Source organism: Macrotis lagotis, chromosome 6 (genome assembly GCF_037893015.1).
Source record: "Macrotis lagotis isolate mMagLag1 chromosome 6, bilby.v1.9.chrom.fasta, whole genome shotgun sequence".
Lineage (NCBI taxonomy): Eukaryota > Metazoa > Chordata > Mammalia > Peramelemorphia > Peramelidae > Macrotis > Macrotis lagotis.
Window position 1 is genome coordinate 151508102 of NC_133663.1, and position 9559 is coordinate 151517660.

Sequence of the window (9559 nt, forward strand, 5' to 3'; positions counted from 1 at the left end):
AGAAGATGGGATTCTGCCTCTTTCTTTGACACCACTATGGTACTGAAAATTCAATGAGGAAGAATTATAACAGAGAAAGAAAATTATAGACCTATCTCCCTGATGAATATAGATGCAAACATCTTAAAATCTTAGCAAAATGACTACAATAAGTTATCACTAGGATAATACATTATGCCCAAGTAAGATTTATCCAAGGAATGCTGTTTTGGTTCAATATTAGGAAAACTGTTAGTATTATGATTTATATCAACAGCAATCCTATCAGAAAACATATGATCATATCAATAGATACAGAAAAAGCTTTTGATAAAATACACCACTCATTCCTACTAAAAACACTAGAGAACTTAGGAGTAAATGGATTGTTCCTTAGAATAATAAAGAATATCTATCTGAAATGATCAGCAAGCATTATATGCAACAGAGATAGGCTAGAGGCATTCCCAATAAGATCAGAAGTGAAACAGGGATGCCCACTACCACCACTTCTATTAAATATCATATTAGAAATGTTCAGCAATAAGAGCAGAAAAAAATGAACGAATTAGGATAGGGAAGGAGGAGACAAAACTCTCACTCTTTGCATAAGACATGAATCCCAAAAAATCACCTACAAAAGTACTAGAAATAATTAGCAACTTTAGCAAAGTCACAGCTCATAAATACTCACTATTTCTGTATATGACTAGGAAGATGCAGAAGATAGAGCTAGAAACAGAAGTCCCATTCAAAGGAACTTTAGATAAGATGAAATATCTGGGAGTCTATCTGTCAAGGCAAACTCTGAAACTTTTTGAAAACAATTACAATTACAAAACACTTCTCACACAAATAAAATAAGACTTAAATAATTGGGCAAAATAATTGTTTAGTGCAAAATTCTAAAAAATTACTCTAATGAGTTAGAAAAAATTGTAATTAAATTCCCATGGATAAATAAAAAGTTGACAATCTCCAGGGATTTAATGAAAAAAAGAATGCAAAATAATGTGACTTAGCCCTACCAGATCTAAAATCGTATTGTAAAGCATCAGTCATCAAAACTGTCTTGTATTGACTAAAAAATAGAGTGGTGCAGCACTGGAATAAACTAGGTACAATAGCAGGAAATGATTATAGTAATCTGCTGTTTGATAAGCCCAAAAAGTCCAGCTATTGGGGTAAAAACTTTCTCTTCGATAAAAACTGTTGAGAAAATTGGACATTAGTATGGAAGAAACTTAGATTAGACCAACACCTCACACCCTATACCAAGATAAGATCCAAATGGATACAGGATTTAGACATTAAAACAATATTATAAGTAAACTAGGAAAAGAAGGAATAGTTTACCTGTCAGATCTATAGAAAGGGAAGCAATTTATGACCAAGGAAGAGAAAGAGAACACCATAAAAAATAAACTAGATAGCTTTGATTAGATTAAATTAAAAAGCTTTTGCATAGACAAAACCACTGTAACCAAGACAGTAAATTGGGAAACAATTTTACGACTAGTGTTTTTGACAAAGGATGCATTTCATTTTTTTAAATTTGACAAACTTTATTACTAAAAAGAATAAATGTTTTATGTGTAATTAAATGAGTCGATGTTGAAATTCTTCATTTTTTCCCATTTCTCTAATACAAGGAAAATGTGGACTGCTCATATCAAAGATCAAAGTATCTAAAAAGTTCAATGTGTGATATAACATTCCTGGGTACTGCACACCAAACACATGAAATGAAGCTATAAGAGCAGCCAAGGCCATTATGCAGTCATCCACTTGAGTCAATTTTTCTTTTTTCAAGATACAGAGTAAATTCACAAGCATTGATGTGGAAAGGGTTTTTAACTTTTAAGACTGGTGTTGAGACATGCACCTCCTCATTCACAACAACAAACAGGGTAGGATCATCACCAAAAACTCTGGTAGAATTAAACATGTGGCTGTCATCTTCATATATTTTAGGATGTCCTCATCTGTAAACTGCTTCATTCTCTCATGCAACATAGTAGTGATTGGATTTTCCACCATTGAAAAAGAGGTCAGTATGCTTTCTGAATAGGTCTCCAAAATCTGTTATGTTTTCTTATAAATGTCAGTTCTGGTGAGTAGTTGGAATTCTCTGAACAGCTGACAAGGACACTTCAAGAATGGAAACATTTTGAGAATTTCCTTCAAAGGTGTCTTGTTGTTAATCATCTTTCTCCGAATTTCCAAAGTCTGGCTCATCCTCTTATCGATTTCTCCCCAGCTCTTTTCAGCTTTGACATATTCTTGATGGAACCAGTAAATATGTTCATCTACCTCAGAATCTAAATAAACATCTTCTTCTTTTATCTGGACAATCTGAATTTCTTCACACCTGATTTCTGTGAGAGATTTCCTTGTCTGTCCTTTTCTGTAACCAAATTTACACTTATTCTTCATCACCTGCTCATCATCTTCTATGGCTCTCCAGACATACTTGAAGCAGTCTTTGAGTGCTCTTTTCCACAGGAAAAACCACTGCCATTTTCATCAAGGAATGGATATGCCTGAAGCAGGGCATTGACAGCATCATTGTACTGTTGGGTAGTTGGATACAATGATCCTTCCAGATACTTTGTCATGTCTGCTTGTAAAAACTCAATGATCCTTATCCTCATGCTGTGATCTGGACACTTTTGCTCAGTTAACATGCATTTGACATCATATGGGAAGTCTGGTAAAATATAGGATTCTGTCCACTGTAATGCCTTATTTCTTGCAAGAAGATGTTTCACATTTTTTCTTTGTTTCAGGACCCTTTGGTCAACTAATCCAACATCAAGGTTTTCATTTGGATGAAAGGATGAATACAGCTGGGTGTTGCTGATGGAATTATAGAAGTCTTCATCAATGTGATGGACTATTTCTGCTTGCTTTGATGGGGTTATCACTCTGGAGTCTGCAGAAGATTGCAGGATTTCCTCACTTTTTTGCTTGTATTTTTTAATTGGGTCCATCAGACCTGCCTGATGTCCAATCTTCTTTACCAGCTGCTGAACCATCCGATCATTCAGTGTGAGGAGAGCAGCTCCACTCACTTCATCCTCTTGGGGAAAAAAAAAGAGGATGCATCTCTAAAATAAACAGAGAACTGAGCCAAATTTAAAAGAAAAAGACAAGCCATTCCCCAATTGACAAATGATCAAAGGATATGCAAAGGCAATTTACAGATGAGGAAATCAAACAATACATACTCATCTGAAAAAAATGCCCTAAATCACCAATTATTGGAGGCATACAAATTAAAATATCTCTGAGGTAACACATCACACCTCTCAGACTGGCCAATATGACCAGAAAGGACAAAGATGAATGTTGGAAAGAATGTGGGAAATCTGGGATACTAATACATTGTTGGTGGAGCTGTGAACACATCCAACTTTTCTGGAGAGCAATAGCTAATTATGACCAAAAGGCAACAAAAATGTGCATACCCTTTGATCAAGCAATAATACTACTATTGGGTCTATGCCCTGAAGAGATTATGGAAAAGGGTTAAAAGCATCACCTGTACCAAAATGTTCACAACAGCTCTGATTGTGGTGGCAAATGGAAACTGAGAGAATGTCCATCAATTGACGAATGATTTAACACACTATGGTATATGTATATATTGGAACACTATTGTTCTATTAGAAACCAAGAGGAATGGGAATTCACGGTTTCCCAGGAGGATTTGCATATACTGGTGCTGATTGAGATGAGCAGAAGAATACTGTACACCTTAACAGCAACATGAGAGTGATAATCAACCTTAATGGATTTACTCATACCAACAGGGCAAAGATTAGGCAAAAATTAGGAATATCTGTTATGGAGAATGCCATCTATGTCCTGAGAAAGAATTGTGGAGATTGAACAAAAACCAAAGACTATTTCCTTTAATTTAAAAAAAATGTCATTATGTAATTCTGCTATATCTCATGCTGTATATTTCTTCCTTAAGGATATGCTTTCATTCTCATCACATTAAACTCAGATCATTGTATAAAATGGAAATGATATAAAGAGTAACAAATTTCCTTCTGTGGGGTTTGGGGGTGGGATGCAAGATTGGGGGAAATTTATAAAACTCAAAATAAATAAAACCTTTTTAAAATATTTTGCATCTGTGGTTTATGGTTTCTTTATTTTTAAAATGAGCAAATTAGTATAGATCTCTAATTTTTCTTCTAGCTCTAATTCTTAAAAATTGCCTATAGTCAATAAGAACTGAAGTATATGAAGATTAATTAGAACACTGTATAGAACTCAGAGTTAGTGTTTACAATATGCTAATACTATATTACTGTAAGATATAGTTAATATATAGACAATGTAAATGTTTGAATGTCATAACATACAAATAACTTATGCTTAAACTCTACATTTGTTTATTATTGTATATCCATCTAACATACATCTTTAAAATCATCATCTCAGATCATTATAAAGTGAAGAAAAATGACAAAACTGGTGGTGAAAACTAAATAGAAAACTAAATAGAAAATAACAACAACAATAATAATAATGTTATAATAATAATAATAATAATTCATTTTTGTTTATTTAGCCCTTTCCTCAAAACTCTCCTGGGAGTTCAATGTGCAAAAATCAATACCTACATTTCTTTGAACAAAGATACTGAAAAGCAGAGAGAATAAATGGCAATAATGGCATTTGACATCACATATATGGATCTCAATGTCAGTATATATTCTAAATAATGTTATTAAATCATGATGGAGAAAAATACTTCAGGAGGAGTGATGCCTTGACTTACAAATATTGGATTTAATTAGGGTAGAAAAATTAGGGTAGAATTGCACAAAGTAATCAGTAATCTCTCTTCCAGAGTCAGTGAAGTCTAGTGCCAGGATAAAAGTTAAGATGACTGGCAATGGCCTTGGTGTCTTCAATATCTGACTAATCTCTAAACCCTCCAAATGTTTCTACCACCTTTAAATTGCAATTGGGTGAAATTGTTTTATTTCATCCATTCCACCAGAGGAAGTCTTCACAATCTTGGGGTAACCTTACCCTTTACTCACCAAAGAGCTTGAGGCCTATCAGTTACTCTCAGCTTGGGTTAAACAATTTGCAGAGGTGACTTAATAGAGACATAGTTGCTGAGTGTGCTAGTGTTTCTGGGGCTAAGAGTTGAGAGTTAGGCAACAGGTGGATACCAGAGACAGGTAAACATCCCTGAAAAGGATTAAACCTCATACTAAAGGTGCTAGTCCTTCCTGAACATCCCATATCCGTCATTCTAAATGAGTTCAAATGCAGTGTCTTAACTCCCTTATTGACTAAGAATTTGCACAGTTTGTAGGTATAAATTTCACATTATGACAAAAACTACATTGTGTTAGACATTATAGAAGGCACTGGAGATAAAAAGACAAAATCATATGTGAATATTGTTATATAGAAGCATATATTTATATATTATTTTATAAAAGAAGCAATATTTAATATATACACATTTATAGGTAGGTTGAAGAAGAAAGTAAGCATGTATTAAGTACATACTTTGTACCAAGCATGGGATTATAAATGCAATAAAGCAAGTTAGGAGCTTCTGGTCTAAGATAGAAAGATAAAAAATTTATAAAAGAACTGGAAAATGATTTGAAAGTCTGATTTTGACATCATAAGACTTAATTTCATCTTATAAAGTGACAGTCAGTAAGGACACCCCCTGGAGTCTTAGGAGAAAGAGGTTGAATTTTCAGTGGGAGATGTCTGCAAAGAAACCAATAAAAGTTCATGTTGACAGCTTAGTAAACATAATCACACTTCAGGTTAATGTGAGTAGGGAGTAAACTTTAATAATCAGCAACACTGTCTAAACTTCATCTACTATGTGACACCCAAAATAAGCCTTGAAAGAGAGAAATTATGAAAGGCAAAAAGGAAATGAGAGTATATTCTAAGAGTGAGGGATGGCACATGAAAATATATAGAAATAGAACACAAAGGGATAATTTGTTATCATTAGAGGGGATTTTTCATAAAGGCTCTGGAAGGTGTCTGTACCAATAAAATGATAGATCTATTCCCTACTCCTATTCCTAAAAATCAAAAGTTCTTTATAGAATAATGGCCTCAATTTCTATGAAGATGGGAAGAGAAATCTTATACTGGTGGCACTCAAATTTTGTTTGTAACTACTGGTTAAATAAATGATTATTTTCTACAATGGAATTCATGACAAAAAGATGAGTGATTGTAACAAAATGAAACTCAAAGGAATTTAATGTCAAAACTGCCACCTTTTTTTTCATCTTATGTAGCAAAGTTCAAAATTGCAAAATTATACTTGACAAATCATACTTTATCTCATCCAGGCAGCCTATTCTTAGTAAAAAAAGGAGTATAAAATTAACTGACAGTTCTGGAATTTTAAGAGCATCTCCCATCTCTGTGATCATGTAAACAGAAAAGATTAAAAAAAATCCTAAAATATTAACCACCCCCATTCCTTCACACACACAGTAAAACAGCATTCATAATTCCATGGGTAAATAAACTCTTATTTCATATATAAACTTTGAAGTTGTTTAAATATAAAAGAAATGTTTTCTAGGAGGCAATGTTGAACAAGGGAACAAGAACTACATGTATTTGGAATTAAAATTCTGGCAAGCTCATCAAATTTTAAAAGAATTGTAATAGAAAATTCCCTATGGTTCCCATTCATAGGACTAAATATTTGACAGCATATGAATCAGTTGAGCTTCATATAGGTTAATATTAATAGAATTTCTAAAAACTTTAGATACACTGTCTTGCAACACTGTGAAAATTCAATTGATTTTCAAAATTCAAGTATATTTGAGTACAAGGAATCTATTAGTTGGTTTATTCTATATGAATTCTAAGTTTTTTTTGTAATGGATTCATTTGACAGTGGAGTAAAGTCTGCTTTATTCTTCCTCAGGAAATGTTTAATATGTTTGAAATTAATGAAAATGTTTATATATATATATGTATATATATATATATATATCCATCTTCACATTTGATATCTATTTATATTATATTACATACCCCAATTGTTGAAATTTGTTTTGTTTCCAACACCCTGTGTTCTTTTGATGTGGTCTACTGGAAGAAGACAGGACCTCTTGTTTTACAAAGTTATCAGGCTTCTGGAAAGATTTCAGAATTTTACTTAAATTTCTTCTACTTCTCACTTTCCTCACTATGGATGAGTAAGCACTGAAGGTGAAAAATGAGGCTACCAATAGAACATCTAGTCATTTATCATTGATGATAAAAAAATCAACAATATTTTCAAGCAGTTCTCCTTAGCAGCATAATTGTTTTCTTCTGAACTTTTTCCTTTGTTGCTTTGTCAAATGGACTGACTTCCCTCTTCCTTATCTTCCAGTTTAGGAGGGGGAGAAAGACAGTTCTTCAGTTCTTCCTCTTGCTTTAATCAAATATGCTACATATTTCATATAGAATAATATTTTCCTATTTTATTTCTTAGGTAAATTCCCAATTCTTATGACAAGGCTTTATATGCACTATATATTTAATAAATATTCATTCTTTTGAATAGGGCTCTATTCCCTCTTAGAAACCCAAGATAGTTGTCTTTTTCTCCTCATTTCTAGTGGTTTTCTTCAATATAGTATAATCAGGAAGCATCCTTTTTCTCTTTCATTTGCTGCAACATTTCTTCTATACACTTGGTAGAATGTCTTGTACTTCCATGAAAATTTCAATTTTAAAGGTCGTCAATTGATGTTTAAATGTTCCAGATATGGTTTTAACTTTTAGTTTGAAAGGATCTCACATTGTATTGAAATAATTCCAAATACCTCAATTCTTCCTAAATTGTTTATAGTTATTTAAATGGCTATATTTTTCTTCATAAATTTGCTCCCTCTCTTTCCATTATTTTAGACAGTTTTAGTTGTCATCCATTTTGTTCCTTTCATTTTTTTCCTTCTTATTTTGTATACTTTTTAAAAGCTCGGTTTTCAATCATTTTACTCTTTATTTCTTCTTTCTAAACTTTTTCCTCTCTTAATTATTTCTTTTCCTTTATTTTGACCAGGCAATGGGGATAAATGACTTGTCCAAGGTCACAAAGCTAGGTAATTATTAAATGTCTGAAGTTAGATTAGAACTCAAATCCTCCTGACGCAAAGGCCTGTACTATGTTCACTGTGCCATGCTTTTGTGGAGATTGTGAATCATATTTCTTTTAGATTTCTCTGTTCTCTAAGGCCTCGAATCATAGTTATACCATCACAGTCACAGAATTTTCTGTGAAATTGGAAAGACTCTAGTCAATTTATTGATTATAATAATAATAATAATAATAATAGCTAATTCTGTCAAAGAATTTTAAATATTGAATCTTATTTGAGCCTCTAAATAGCCTTGTAACTAGTTACTATTATTATTATTCTAACATTCGAAGAAATTGAGACAAAGAGATATAAAATGATTTGCCCTGGATTATTTGCCCAGTAATTGTCTAAAGTAACATTAAAATTAATGTCTTCCTGATTATGACCAGCAATCATGTTCAATATATCAACTGTTTTTATTTGAAAATAAAACAAAACAGTAAAGAAAATTTCTCTGTCTAGAACATGCAACTGGCTTGCTAAAGATCTCTCAGTGACAGTAGAAATTAGAAAATAAGAAGTCAAATTTTCAAGTATAGTTGCTTTTCCAATAAACAAACATGTTTAGTGCAGTATTTTGCATATAATAGATGAATAAATTTTGTGATGAATCGATTAATGCCTAGAATTAAGAATAATTAAATCTATCTAAATGTATTAACTCTCTGAATTTAGGTTCTGATTTCTATTGGGTCAAATTTTTTAAAGAAAAAGATGAAATATATACCTCAAATAAATCATATTAATTTCAGCAAAGATAATTATGCCATTGAATTCACTGAAAGAAAAATATAACCATGTTTATTTTTTAAACTACTAATCTAAATTTATGTGAAATGCATTTTTTTCATTTATCTACTTAATATCCAATTCACATGCAGCCCTCAAAGTCCAATCTTGGGACATGCTCTAATATTGCAGTCTCACAGATTGTAGGAGGGTGTTTTGTTTTTTTTGTTTTTTGATTTTTGCTTTATGTTCACAAAAGTTATGCATATGCATATATTAATTATTATTGTATGTAGCATTAATTCCTCTTTCGTTGCAGGGATTTGAGAATAGATTTCAAAATTTAAGGAAACACCAACAATATTTCAGTATATTTGCTACTCCATTGTCAACTGACTTCAACACGTCTGCAAATTTGTAAATAGAATGTATAGACCATCAAGCAGATATGTAAATTAAAGAAAAAAAAAGAGTAACTGCCTTAAAAAAATCCAGCATTTCATGAACATGCCCTGTTCATGGAATTTTTGGAAAGTGTGTATGTTTATGAACAGCTTAGTTTCCCCAAATGAAGCTTACAAAAATTAAAATTAGATAAAAAATTTCAGAAAAGTATCTTTAATTTTTTTTGCATCACTAGTACCTTCATTAAACAAGATACAGATTCACTGATGTCGAAAAAGCAG

The 9559-nt window shown here is 32.1% G+C and overlaps 1 pseudogene; it reads right to left on the bottom strand.

Moving 5' to 3' along the window:
* Positions 1-1578: 1578 nt before the first annotated feature.
* On the bottom strand, positions 1579-5262 carry LOC141492256 (sterile alpha motif domain-containing protein 3-like; annotated as a pseudogene).
* Positions 5263-9559: the final 4297 nt, after the last annotated feature.